Raw genomic sequence first — 15,789 nt, 5'->3', positions numbered from 1 at the left:
ACAGATAGTCTAGCTAGCTGTCTGGATTTACCCTGCAGAGATCTGAGGAGCAGTTAACCACAAATCCACCGGAGGTTAGAACGCCAACACAAAGGAATAGGAAGGGGACGGACATCCGGCTGAAATATTTGGGTCATCCGGCGGAATTTTCGGCGGCACGTGAAAAATCTCGGAAGTGGAACATCTTCAATATAGACTACATAGTTGGTGATAATAAGTTAGTCACTACGAGAAACATCTTTCATATAGTCATTTAAACAACTGCTAATATATAAATAGGACTCAGAGCAGCTTAAAATCTGACATTTTCAGATCTTAAATCTTTTATCTCAATGTTTTAGAGTTTGGAGCATTTCTAACCAACCATGGCAGCGGTAGTACGAGCAGCGTGTCTATCCAGCCGTCAGCTGGCTGGGCCACACGTCCTCCCTCTCTTGCTCCTCATTAAAGTTGCATTAGTGAGGATTCAGCTTAGTCGTAGCTCCCCAGTGACGGGATTTTTTGTGAGACTTTTTCTACCCCCATGTTCCGCAAATGCACATACAATAGATGCTGAAAGACCCATATGCTTGGCTGAGATCAGTTTGACATTTGAATAGCCACAGAAGGTAAAGCAGAATGGGAAGTGGGGACTCTGCGAGGGGCCACTTCCTCCTTAGCTTTTGATTCAAATCAAATAAATCCCAGCCAGACATAAAAGTACAGTGCCTTGCGAAAGTATTCGGCCCCCTTGAACTTTTCGACCTTTTGCCACATTTCAGGCCTCAAACATAAAGATATAAAACTGTAATTTTTTGTGAAGAATCAACAACAAGTGGGACACAATCATGAAGTGGAACGAAATTTATTGGATATTTCAAACCTTTTAAACAAATAAAAAACTGAAATATTGGGCGTGCAAAATTATTCAGCCCCCTTAAGTTAATACTTTGTAGCGCCACCTTTTGCTGCGGTTACAGCTGTAAGGCTTGGGGTATGTCTCTATCAGTTTTGCACATCGAAGACTGACATTTTTGCCCATTCCTCCTTGCAAAACCGCCGAGCTCAGTGAGGTTGGATGGAGAGCGTTTGTGACAGCAGTTTTCAGTTCTTTCCACAGATTCTCGATTGGATTCAGGTCTGGACTTTGACTTGGCCATTCTAACACCTGGATATGTTTATTTGTGAACCATTCCATTGTAGATTTTGCTTTATGTTTTGGATCATTGTCTTGTTGGAAGACAAATCTCAGTCCCAGTCTCAGGTCTTTTGCAGACTCCATCAGGTTTTCTTCCAGAATGGTCCTGTATTTGGCTCCATCCATCTTCCCATCAATTTTAACCATCTTCCCTGTCCCTGCTGAAGAAAAGCAGGCCCAAACCATGATGCTGCCACCACCATGTTTGACAGTGGGGATGGTGTGTTAGGGTGATGAGCTGTGTTGCTTTTACGCCAAACATAACGTTTTGCATTGTTGCCAAAAAGTTCCATTTTGGTTTCATCTGACCACAGCACCTTCTTCCACATGTTTGGTGTGTCTCCCAGGTGGCTTTTGGCAAACTTTAAACGACACTTTTATGGATATCTTTAAGAAATGGCTTTCTTCTTGCCACTCTTCCATAAAGGCCAGATTTGTGCAGTATACGACTGATTTTTGTCCTATGGACAGAGTCTACCACCTCAGCTGTAGATCTCTGCAGTTCATCCAGAGTGATCATGGGCCTCTTTGGCTGCATCTCTGATCAGTCTTCTCATTGTATGAGCTGAAAGTTTAGAGGGACGGCCGGGTCTTCGTAGATTTGTAGTGGTCCGATACTCCTTCCATTTCAATATTATCGCTTGCACAGTGCTCCTTGGGATGTTTAAAGCTTGGGAAATCTTTTTGTATCCAAATCCGGCTTTAAACTTCTCCACAACAGTATCTCGGACCTGCCTGGTGTGTTCCTTGTTCTTCATGATGCTCTCTGCGCTTTACACGGACCTCTGAGACTATCACAGAGCAGGTGCATTTATACGGAGACTTGATTACACACAGCTGGATTCTATTTATCATCATTAGTCATTTAGGTCAACATTGGATCATTCAGAGATCCTCACTGAACTTCTGGAGAGAGTTTGCTGCACTGAAAGTAAAGGGGCTGAATAATTTTGCACGCCCACTTTTTCAGTTTTTTATTTGTTAAAAAAGTTTGAAATAGCCAATGAATTTCGTTCCACTTCATAATTGGGACCCACTTGTTGTTGATTCTTCACAAAAAATTACAGTTTTATATCTTTATGTTTGAGGCCTGAAATGTGGCAAAAGGTCGAAACGTTCAAGGGGGCCGAATACTTTCGCAAGGCACTGTAGATAATGTAAAGAATACTTTCAGTATTGACACTCCTTGAATGATTGATATTGTGACCATAAATGAAGTTTACTTAAGAAAATTGTAATAATGCAGGCTGGGGACCTTTGCAGTCAGCTTACTGTCCTCCCCAGATTTCCAGTCTCTTTATTGTCAACTGTCAAATAACGACAAACATGCACCCCAAAGACAGCATTAGCAAATAGTTGGAGAAAAAAACTCCTCTTCACTGCTCACAGTGCAAAATATGTTATTTTTGGTGAGTCAAATCATGAATTTGATCATGAATCAAATGATCACCTTTTGTTTATCAGTGTTTTAAGCACCCAACGTCTCCTTCCAGGCAGCGCTGCCTGGTAGGAGACGTTGGGGGGCTTAAAACCAAGACCCTGGTTGCAGCTGTCGCCGTGGTCCTGCTGCACTCCCTGCTGAGCTCAGCGATGCCCTGCAATGTCATGCTGCGTCCTGCTGAACCCTGCAGCTTCCCGCTACATCCAGTCACTGTTCCATTATTAATGTGACTACTATCGCCACTGTTCATCACACCCCCAACCGGCTCGTCAGACACCGCCTACCAAGAGCCTGGGTCTGTCCGAGGTTTCTTCCCAAGAGGGAGTTTTTCCTCGCCACTGTCGCACTGCTTGCTCTTGAGGGAATTACTGGAATTGTTGGAATTGTTGGGGCTTTGTAAAATATAGAGTGTGGTCTAGACCTACTCTATCTGTAAAGTGTCTCGAGATAACTTATGTTATGATTTGATACTATAAATAAAATTGAATTGAATTGAATTGAAAAACACCATCGAGCCTCACCTTTTAGCGTCTGTCTGTTGGTAGTTGGGTTGGCCATTTTAGTCTAGACTCAAATATCTCCAACATGATTATACGTATTATATGTGCCACATACTGTATGTATGACATTTTTTTTTACAGATATTTAAATTCTAATACGTTTAATGATCCTCTGACTTTTCCTCCTGCACCATCAGCAGCTCAAAATGTTTAACCCAATCAGAAAGAGAACTTGACATCCACTGGATAGATTGGCACAACATTTAGCATTTTGTTAAATGTTTGCACTTGTGGTGACCACTGGCATTAAAAAACTCTGGGCGAGCTTCAATAATGACCAATCACATGACACAAGCTCTTCTCTTCCTCTTTAAAAGCAGCAATAGGTGAAGAGTCTGGAGTCTCTGAGGGAGAGAAAGATAAAGTTTACCTCCATGAATCCCCTGATGGTATATTCATAGTTTACATGTCAGTAATAGAGGTATATTTAAACTATGCTACAAATTGTTCTTTTTCAAATAGACAGGACAGCTGTAGACAGGAAAGGGGGAAGACATGCATGACTGGAACCCTGAGCCGTTGCGTCGAGGACTGAGCCTCTGCACATTGGCGCCCGCTCTACCAAAAGAGCTACCCAGGCACCCTTATTTATGTCTTTTAAGTCCAATGAACATAGACAAGTCTATGTGCAAAATACCTGCCCTTATTTATCAGGAGGAAAGGTAAACTCTAAGGAGTAAATCTATTTCACAGGATGTTGGTTAAAGGAGGCTTTGGATAGTTTGACCACAGAATTGGATTATTTTTTAAGGACGAGCCTAAGTAAGGCTGGAGAATTTTTAGGGGCGACCATAAAAACAACAGGCCGAAATTGAAAAGTGTATCTTACTGAACTTACATATACATACAAATAAAGCCCAAGAATTCCTATATGCAGTATTCAGATATGGATATAGAGTACAATCACAACAACAAATTCCTGGAAGAGCTGTTTTCTGTTTTGAACTAGCTCCACCTTATTGTGCTGTGTGCACTGTACAACACTAAGTGACTTTTACTGTAGGGGGTGATAAGCAAACATTATCTCTGAGCTAAAAATGTAAGCAGCCAGTCAGGGAATTTCACAGATTCTTGGATGGAAGCAAAACAAACCAGACGACATAATCACAGTGCAGAAATGTTTGAAACAACAAAACAATATCTGAGGTCATAACTCCAACCTGGTCTGTGTGGCAGCCCAGTCTGTTTACTCTTGGAAGGGGAAGAAATTGCAAGTGTAACCACAGTCAAAGAATGTGTGTGTTGATTGCTATCTCACATGTTCCGTATACATTCAGAGGGGAGGAATGTTGGTGGGGTTTTTTCAGCTAAATGGTAACAGCTGTTTCTGAGTTATGTTTGATGGAGGTCGAGAGAGCGGGGTGCTTTTATTTACTTTGGCCACAGCCTTGGAAGGGGAATACTTCAAACGGACGCAGTCTGCCATCAGACGCCAGGCTCAGCGGTCAAACATTCTTTGGTTTCGGGCATCAAAACATGGCATGTTACCCTGGGCGTTGAGTTTCAACGGGAAAGACCCAGTTTGTGTTGGGCACCGCAGGGCCCACAGCTGGGATTTTACAGGTCAGCACATTTTAGCTGGAGGCTTTACGTCCAATTATGGGAGGGAAAAGGAAACAAAACAGATTTACCTCAGCATGGGAATGTGTTAACAGGCTGCTGTTTACTCTCACACTTCACATAGCTTAGATTTTTTTTGTTCTCACTCAGTGTGTTTACATGCACTCAGGCTACATTTACATTGCTACGTTTTTTTTGTTTAAAAGGTGCCCTGACATACAAAACCGTTTTTACTTGCATTTTTTGAAATATGTTAGGTCCATATGTGTTTGTGTTATGTTGTGAATGTGAAAATGAACTGCTGCCTCCTCGGTCAACTCTAGCCACTGAAAAGGAATAAGCAGAGAAATCAGACCAATTACAAAAGCTGGTTAGTCTGACATCATGTTACCTGAGCTCATTACTATTCATGAGCTCGCCCAGTTGGGTTGGGTAAAGGATTCTGACAGCCAGGATCTCATTGGCTAGTTGTTAGCCAATCAGATTCAAACAGCTTAGCTCGTTGAATATTAATGAGAACTGGCACAAATCGAGCTGAGTCTTCCTGCAGGCTTTCTATCCGACGCTAGAATGGCTTGAAACAAGGTAACCAAGGCATTTCCACAAAAAATGTTAGAGTCCACGGTAGAACTTCAGACATTATCACAAAGTCATGAAATACTTGTGGCAGGGCACCTTTAAAAATGAATATCTTTTGCTACGTTTACACCTCTCATTCCCCCTGCTCTGGTGTTTCTCTCTCTCATTCCCCCTGCTCTGGCTTTCCCCCCCCCCCCCCCCCCCCCCCCCCCCCCCCCCCCCCCCCCCGGCCCCCCCCCCCCCCCCCCCCCCCCCCCCCCCCCCCCCCCCCCCCCCCCCCCCCTTTTTTGTCTTCCCCTGGGGTCCTTCCCCCCCCCCCCCCCCCGCCCCCCCCCCCCCCCCCCCCCCCCCCCACTGACGCCAAGGTTTCACCTTCTGATTGGGTCTTATTGGTCATGGCATCTCGTTCTCTGAGACTAAGCTACTAACATTACCATGGCAACTACCAGCAGCGGGCAGACTCTACATGCTGCATCCAGTTTACTCCGACACGAGCATGCTCAGTATATACCAGAATGTTGATGAGATATGAGGTTTGGGCGTGTTAGTTTAAACCGAGATTAGTTCTTCTACTGTAGCTAAAAACACGTGTGTGCACGAAAATCACTTTTGGCTCGAAACTCTACTTAAAAAACCAAAATGTAGCGGTGTAAATGTAGCCTTAGATAACAGGCTTACATTCTGCTTTCTGCAATAATTTGATTTCTTTAACATCACAAATATTCTGTAAATTGGGAGTAGGGATTAAGAAATTTTGTTTCCTCAGATAGATTTCTTAAAATACAATATATAGCAGGTATTTTCACTTTCTAATCGTTCTTTACAGTCAGCCAACTGAGGTCCAATAGATTATGTGAATGTAGAATTGGCTGTGCATTGATGTTTGCCATCTGGCAAAGTAGAGAGTATTTTAAGTAAAAGTACTCAATGCAGAAAATTCCTCCTACTTTCGAAAGTGTAAAGAATCCAACCAGTTGTGTGTTTAACGGTCTAATCATTTCAGTAGGTCGTTATATTTTTGGCTAGTTTCATTTATAATAAAACATTGTATTTTTCTGTGTGCAAAAATCCTAATTTCTAAACTAACTAGTAACAAAAGCTGTAACAGATGAATGTAGTGGAGTAAAAAGTACAATATGTCTCTCTCTTTCTCTAGAAGTAGAAAGTGGCATGAAAAGAAAAGACTCAAGTAAAGTACAACTACCTCAAATGTGTACTTCAGTACAGTACTTGAGTAAATGTACTTAGTTACATTCCACCCATGCCGATCAGAGCGTATTAGGAAACGTGTACACAGACCCAGTACAGCTTGCCTCTATAACCGGCTGTCTGAATGCGTGTCAGAGTAGGTGTCCAAATCAACTACATCAATCTTAATTCAGAATATATTTTTAGGTGAGGTCATAAACTGCAATGGTTGAATGAATGGTCATTTTTTAGAGATTGTAATTCAGAACAATAGGCCCATCGGAGGCAATTAAGGAGATGGACCCAACAAAGCACACTTCATCTTTCAGGTTGTTAATTCATGCACACTACAGGCTCATGCACAGTAAGTGCAGTAAGTAACTGCATTAATCATGCTTTCAGAGATAAATGCATCATGATTAATGTGACATTATCAGAGGCTCTCTGTTGTTTTCGCCTGTATTTTTTTGTGGACAGTAGGATCTAATGGCAGAAAATAAAATGAACATTTAAATGCTTGTTTCCTAAAGTGCCAGATAGTCGTCAGCTGACTTTGAAAGAAGATTCCAAAACAAACAAGTGTACTTTGTCTGTCTGTAATGTTGTACTGTATATCCTGCCTCAGCCTACACACTGTAATGACTAACTGGCTGACATTTCTAACATGTCTGCGGTGCTAGTGGTTGTCCACTACGTGTGGTATGCTGAGAGAGATGTTTTGTTCGTAACAGGATATCCATCCAACACATTGGTCCAAAATGTCTCAAAAACTAACCACTGGATTTCCACAAAATGTCTTGTGGATATTCATGGTCCCCAGACATGTCTCTCCATTAATTTTGTTGACCTTCCCTCCAGCGCATCATAACACCAAATGCGTCCGCTAATTTTGGTATCCAATTCCAAGTCCAAGTCTCTCTCTCTGTTGCAAGTGTTCTGCCACCATCCACTTGTTCTACCAGGGCTCAGGTCCAGTTTCACAGTACCTAGGCCTCCTATCACTTTCTGTTCTCATTTTGAGCAACTATATATCCATCAATCCATTTTTAATATCTAAGTAGTCTAGTATTATTTGCATCACTGGAGAACTTGCTAACCTTTTCTGTTGTTTCACTTGAATGACAGTGATAACTTTCTCTGGTTTCAGTGGCGTAAAGCCACCTCGGCTTCTCTTCACAATTTCGATTTCCTCCACCGTAATGACCTCAATTAACCTGACCTGATATGTCAGCACACTGTTTGAAATGTACCACACATTGCAATTTAAAGGGCCGCGTTTTATTTGAAAGTGCTGTTTAGGCTGCTGTGGACTGTCATAATTCCATGGGCTACTCTGGTCTTTATATTGTGTGCTGTAATTAACTTCAGAGTTTCATTCTGTTTCACTGGTCTACAATCACACCGATTCTTAGAGAATGTTCTAAAGTTGCGATTTTATATCAAGTGTTTTCAGTGTGTCAGTTCACTATGGAAGTGGTGTTCCAGAGTTGGCACCGTTTCTCGTCGGGGCTGCATATTCATTTACCAAAATTAATCAAACGTACAATGGGACTGCTGTAATCTTTTTATGCATGGCAAGGTGAAGTTGAACTTAGTCAACTCTGGCAGTAATCTCTTCTTCTTACACTGTCTGCACCTCCCTCCCTGCCCCCCTCCTCCCTCTGAGACACAGAGAAGACAAGTGGGAGCTGAGGAATGCACTTTAGTGCTGGCACAATGGAAGCCTTTTGTGGAAGATGAAAAGAATATTAGTCACCACTAATGAGATTTGATGTAGGACTGCCATTGTCAGTTCAGGCCAGAAGGGTAGAGTACATGTTGGAGCAGCCAGTCTCCATACATCAAAGACAAGGGGATACCCGTATGCATTCTCTTTTGGCTTTTATTGCAGTGACAGAAATGAAGACGTTAATTAAAAGTATGCTTTTGTCAGCTGCAATGCTAACAAGGAAGCTGCTCTGTGTGCAGCTTTAAGGCCTTTTTTTATTTAGACTGGGAGCGATTGACGCGCCTAGTAATTCTTTTTTTTAATGAGAGGTGAGCGGGCAGGTAGGGAGGCTTGGGCAATCTAACAAGCGTAGCTACAAGCGTGTGCATCCTGTCAAACATTTGCGGACATCTCTCACACACATGCCCACCCGCTGCCACAGCTGAATTGTCTTTCTTCTAAGCGACGCAACGCACAGTACATATCAATGCGGTTTGTGTGTACCCTGAAATCAGCTGTTATCAGGACATAAACAGGAGGGCTTTCGCATGGCAGAGCATTGGGACAAGTTTTAAACTAACATTACCTGATACATCATCAGGTAATGACGTATCAGTGGTTAGCAAAGACTAGGATAGCTACTCTTTGTCATAAGTTGACCTGTGATTAGGGATATATGATACCACCGTCAAATTATGTAATTCAGTTGTACCAGCAGGGATAAAGTAGTGTTACCCCCAGGGGTTGATGCTTGGACTGTATAAGTGAATCCAATACATCTCCATCGCCCCCTGGTGGCTGGCTGCAGTATAGGTCATAAACCCCACCCTCGCCATGTAAGCAGATGGGACATGGACTAAACTGAAAAATCAAAGTACATTTTAGGTAGTTCTTATCACGCGGATGTATGTTCAAGTGTTCATTTTTCTGATAAGTTTGGTTTTAATAAGTTATTTGATTCAATAAAAACAGCTGGGATTGATATGATTTACAGATGGGATTGACTCGCGATTGGTCGGGCGGGGAAATGGGCGAGACTTCAATATTGCATGGACACTACTGCGCAGACTCTGGTTTCAAATTTACAAGATGGCAGCGCTCGTATCCGTGATGTTTTTGCTTCATCTTTGTACAGTGGTAGGAAGTGTTGTTGCATTGTCCATCTTTATATACAGTCCATGGTTACCACTCATAGAGCACCTGGTGTAGTCACAGTGCTTGTCTACCTGTCTATTCACAGGAGCGCAGTGACACCCAGCATACTAACCTTTCAGTCACATTAGCTACAAAAGAGAGCGACACACACTCGCTTGATGGGCATTCCTGGGCGTGCCTAGCCTACTCCTGGTCACTTGGCAAAAGTAAACCGAAATTCTCTGGTGCTACCTCTCCCCAGCGCACACCTATTCAGGGGTAACTGAACCACCACGACCGGCAGCTTGCGGTGCTCTATATGGTTATCGGTGTTTTTTGCCCCCAACGGCAGTGCTGCCTGGAAGGCACTAGGATTAGGCACTGGTTATGGTTAGGGTTAAGGTTAGGTGCCTTGGAGGCAGCGGTCGCAGCGCTGCCTGGAAGGAGCCGTTGGGGGCAAAAAACACTAAAGCGCTCTATACCCAATGCACAGTCACCTATTCTGGGTTAACTAGACCACCAACTACCACTGACCTGACGAAGCACTACGACAAGTCACTTCAGAGGTATTGTCAAGTCACAAGAACAATGTTTTTGGATTTAAAAATATATATTTCTCGATAAGGGTAACAAAATATGAGATAAAATGCCAAACATATCAGTTATATATAGAAATATGATGTCCTGAAGCATTGCCGCCATCTTGAATGATTTTCTTCGACTGAGCAACCAACGTAAATGTGTCACGCTGCCCTTTCGCTTTGTCGAATTGCTCAGCATTTGCATAAAATAGACTTCTTGTCTATTTTGGCCCCGCCTTGCTCGTGGTCGCTTTTTTGCTGTCGCTTGTAGCTAATGTGACTGTAGGGTTAAGCTGGTACGCAGGCGAAGTGTTGCTTCCCATCTAAAAAAAGAGCCTTAAGCAGCAGCCACCTCCAATCCATGACTTCCATGGTCTCTTCTTTGAACTTGACAACAAAACATCCTCTTGGGCTGTATTCTTTTCATCTTCCACAGACTTCACCTTCATCAGTTCTGATCATACATTCCTCTCTGCTCTGTATGCTCAGATTCTGTATGATGACACAGTCCTGAAAGTTCTGTAAATCCTCTTCGTCATCTACAATAAAATTAATTAAATATATCTTCATAGATGGATGCTCAGATTTATCGGGCAGAGAAGCAGCTCCGTGGTGCGTGACGATGGCGCAGTATTAAGAGCGACAACGGTAGCGAGTAGTATGAAAGACCGAACATTCCACGTAGGGAGGTTGGTTTGGGGGGTGTATTGGTCAAACAACACAGGACTTTCACCCCGGAGACTGGGGTTCGTGTCACTGAAATGTTCATTTTATAACCCCACCCCAATCTCTTCCTAAACCCAACTGTAGAAGTTTAATGGCCTGAAAAGTAAAGCTTGTAGCTCGAAGACTTGGCAGCAGTGGTACATGAACGTAAGAATTTATTGGTTAGTTGCGGTGCTCATGTAAGCGATGCCACCAACAGCGATTGAACTCTGAACCATTCAACCTAACACAAACCCCAACCAGGGAACAGTGCTAACCACTGAGTCATTCAGCTGTCCCATGAAAACAGCCCAAGTTGACATTTTCTTGAGGAGAAATGGATTGGCCCAAAAATAAAGCTTGTAGCTCTAAGGTTGTCTTTCTGTTAAAGCTGGAGTAGGCAGTTTATGTTTTTGACAGTATATTTTTGCATGTAGGTGGGCGTATTCATGTATGTAACTGCATGTGTACAATACTCTCCCACCCCCTATCCACAAAGAATTGGGCCCCACCCAAAGCCACGGTGTAATTCGAACACTGAATTTACCCGCCATGTTTTTTGTTCAAACATATCAAACATTGAAACATTCCTAACAAATGATCTCTAAATTATCTAAATGATATTCTTTCATTTAACACATACATTTCAAAAGTTGACCATTTCTGACTGGCGGAGAAAGGGCAATCCGGCGCAAAATGAACCTATCACGAACGCTGTGTAAACATTAACGCTACTGTCTTTCTAATCTATCTTTGTAATAAACTGTCTGTACACTTACAAAGTTCTCAATGCTTCGGTTTACATGTAGGGACCCTCATGATGCTACCGTTGAAGTGTGGTGCTATTTTGAGCCTTGTTAGTGGTGTAGAAATAGTGATTTACCCTCTGCTCCGAAAGCTAGCGTTAGCAGCTAAACACCGGTTTGCGGTAGCTAGTTTCAAGCTAGAGACACATTCGATTAGCATGAAAACAGATCCCAGAGAAAGACTCGGTACACATATGTTATTAACCTCTAGGTTCGTTTTGCACCGGAATTGTCCTTTAAAGTCTGATATTTTGTTGACCCATATATTCATGTTTCTGTGGCTTTAGCAGACCTTTGATAATCTTTTCATAATTCGTGGGAGGACAGTCTCAAAATCACTCATGTTGACCATTTTAAATGCTTTTTATTTGACTTTCATTAGAAAACACAACAAGCATGCCATGCAAATCAAAATAAGTTTTAGACTGCCAGTGCCATGTATGGTGGCAAAGTTCCAGCTGAGGGCTGAGGGGGTCAACTTCAGTTTCTATTTGAGCTGTCTGAAATCCCCCCCCCACTCCCCCCAATTCCCCTCAGCACTTCCTCTGCCCATCAAAATAAATCAATCTTAGCTTCCAGGAACACAAGCTGCTCATCGTGGCGACAGGAAACGTGTTTGTGCAAAATTACAGCTGATGCAAATCAGAAAATTCTGTGGTGACTGGAAGAGAAGCACGGCTATAATTTGACTCAACTTCAGGCCTGGAAATGAAAGTTTCTTTGGAATTCATACTGGTAATGACAGTGCTGCAGAGTTCAACAAGCTGACATTGTGTAGAACCAAAGAAGAAGCTTTATAGGATATTTTTAGAGACATCACACTGTTGATTTTCCTCTAACTGTAATCAGCTACACTACCTAACACGTTTGCTGGGAGTCCTCTCAACATGTTGACATTGTTGACATTGTCCGTGTTGCTGAATAAAATTACAGATTTCCCTGGGTTTGAACATTTTTATATCACTTTTTCCGACATGTTACTCTATGCCTATTTTTGACATACTAGACTATGACTTTTTATCACTTTTTTCATCATAATATACTATGCCTTTGTCATCACAGGGTCTTTTTGTGTGGAGTTTTCTCCACAAGACCCTTTGATATACTATAGAGATCATCAACTACATTTTTCCAAGGGCCAGAATCTTTCAAAGCAGATGTGTAGACCATCAATTAAATAAAATTAAATATATTTATACCTAATACGCCTATCCTTGTTTGATTTATACATCTTACTAAATGAATGCTATATTTATTAACATGTATTGGTGTGAACAGACTCCTAAAAACATGGAAAATCCATAATGATAACTGGCTCCTTAACTAGAAAATGATCTCAGATTAGGAGGCAGTTCACTGAGCTTGCAGGCTTCTTATCAGGTAAAAATGTCACTGTCATAGAGTTGACGTGGAAAACCACAGCTTTAATGATGAATTGACTGATAAGTAGGCTATGCATTCCTTTTGCTGACTTTCAGTAACGCTGAACCTGTATGCCTCATTTGCAATTAAACAAACAACCGGCATCATCATCAAGAATGAAGAAGGTGAACATGACAATGACGTCATTCACATGCGTATCAAGTAGCCACATGCATCTGTTTTGGTCGTATAATCCATAGATTTACCGCTCCAGCCGAGAGCATGGTTTGTTTTGCCAGCATTACAATAATCTATCTATAAATTGCAGGAACGTTTGTGTGTGTGTGTGTGTGTGTGTGTGTGTGTGTGTGTGTGTGTGTGTGTGTGTGTGTGTGGGTGTTAAGCGCATATCTCTCGAACTGTTAGTCCGATGGATTTCAAACTTGACAAGTGTCTTGTTACAGGCACGAGTAAGTGCAGTGCCAAGTTTGACGTTGTTTGGATAAGAAACGCAAGAGATATCGTCGGTTAAAGAAGCACACATTAGCCACTTTCCGACCGGAGGGATTTTTGCAGTTCCTAGAACATAAAATTCCTAGAACTCTTTTTTTCTCGTGTTCCGACTGGACCAATTTGGGGATTTTTAAGTTCCTCTGGCTGCAGTCCCTGTAACTCTTTCAGCTCCTACTTCAGGGCAGGATCTTTTCGCTGTTCCCTTTTCAGCATAGGGACCTAGGTCAACGAGGGTCGGGTTTACGGTACAGACAGACCAACAACGGGACAATTTTAACAATTTTCGCCATCTTAATCATCACTAAATTCACTTCTAACGTTTTAGGCGAGAAATGAACTGTTAACATTTCGAATATAGGCAGTCTTGCGGAAATTGATGCTGAATTGACAATTTGCTTCAAAGTTTTCGGAGGTGGGAAGCTCCATGAAGTGAGGCGACAGCCAGCAGGCGACAGCCAGCAGGTGCCTGCACCGGCCGCGAGCTCGTCACTCGGCCAGTCCTGCTCAGAAACCCCGCTGTAAGCTGGAGGTCTCTCAGACCGCTCTCATTAATAACAGGCTTTTATTTCGCCGTTGACGGTTCATTTGTTTAAATATCACAACACATGTCCATCATAAGATTAACGGGAACCTGTGGTAAACTGTCTTTTCGGAGTTAAACTCCACAAGCCCTGCGGGCTTGACAACCTCGCTCTCACACACACACACGTCCACAGTGCATCCTGCAGAGGCGGGGGAGAGAGAGATACCCGTTTCTCTTCGGGAGACTTGTTTAAATTATGACAAATATGCTATATATTAGATGTAGTATGTAGTTAATACTTTTTTGGTGTATTTGTTTTCTGATTTTAACGCTATAAAGACCGTTGCCGTGCTTGCATCACTCCCTTACCCCTCCTATAGTCCCTATGGCCCATAGCATCCCAGTGCAAATGCAAATGGGAAAAACGGTTTTGGGGGAGAGTAGTTAGTAGAACTGCTTAGAAGTGGACTTTTCCTATAACTACGTTCCTGGAACTACTTGGTCGGAAAGCGGCTATTGGCTTTTGCTGCTCAAGCCACTGGCCCCTCCCCCTCTGCTCACTGAGTGAGCAGTGAGCAGGAGCAGAGACAGATAAAGAGCAGCAGAGCTTTGGCAGCTAAAATGTGCAAAGTAGCACTACTTTAACGATCAAACTACACAAGACAACATCTCTCTCTCTCTCTGTCACTCTCTCTCTGTCTGTCTGTCTCTGTCTCTCTCTCTCTCTCTCTCTGTCACTCTCTCTCTGTCTGTCTCTCTCTCTCTCTCTGCGTGTGTGCACACACACACACACAAACGGTCTGGTTCTGGTGGTTGATGAACGCAGATATGTGCTGTTTAACGGAGGGCCGTTGGGTAGTGCACTGCCATGAGTTACTCCACATTGTCATTGTGATATTTTGTGATTTACATTCTGATTCTGTGTGGACTAGTGGACTGCGCAGGCAGATCAGATTGAAATATTGCTTTCTACAAAATGTATGCCTGTAGACAGGTAAATGGGTATTGACAAGTGTTGACTTGAAGGCTTTATTGTACTTACAGTCCCAGTTAGGTAGCCTACATGTGCTGCGTGTAGTAACGCACACGCCTCTCAGCTCTGTTGTGTGTGTGGAGCTCGGGCATCGCGCTGTTCAGAATCTTCCAAAAATGCAACGTTTGTATCAAACAAATTGTGCTTGAAGCTGCATTGCATTTTGTGTGGTTTACCTGTGTGTTGTCCAGTGTGACTTAGATACGCAATACCGAAACTAATCGAAATGTGAAAAGAGATGAAAATACAGGGGGGTGGGTTTGTGCTCTCCCTGTGGAATGTTACCTGCTGTGAATGCTAAAAAAGCAAAATATCAGAACGCATTTTCTGAAATCATGATTATTCTGCAACCGGACTGAAAGCTTTGGCGGGCCGGATGTGGCCCGCGGGCCGCCAGTTGACGATCGCTGTAGTATGCTATGAATTTGTTATGACCTTTTTTCAATGTACTATATAGACCTTTTTCACGGCAGACATGTTGACATGTCATAGTAGGAAAAGCACAGGTGTATTCAAAACCATTAATGATGGCTGCATTCCACTTAGGAGAGGTTTTTTTACATACTTTACTATGACTTATTCATGACTTTTTTCGACATACTATGCTATGACTTTTTTCAACATAATCTACTATGACTTTTCCGACATGGTATGCTATGACTTTTTATACATTTCTTTCGACATACTATACTATGACTTTTTCATGACCTTTTTCAACAAACCATACCATGAATTTTTATATCTTTTTACGACATACTATATTATGACTTTTTTTTAACATGCTATACTATGACTTTTTAATCACTTCATTCAACTTACTATACTCTGACTTATTGATCACTTTTTCACGATATACTATGCTGTGCCTTTTTTTTAACATGCTATACTATGACTTTTTGTCACTTCATTCAAAATACTA

This window comes from Perca fluviatilis, chromosome 18, assembly GCF_010015445.1.
Source record: "Perca fluviatilis chromosome 18, GENO_Pfluv_1.0, whole genome shotgun sequence".
NCBI classification, from domain to species: Eukaryota; Metazoa; Chordata; class Actinopteri; order Perciformes; family Percidae; genus Perca; species Perca fluviatilis.
Note: the sequence above shows the minus strand (reverse complement) of the source record.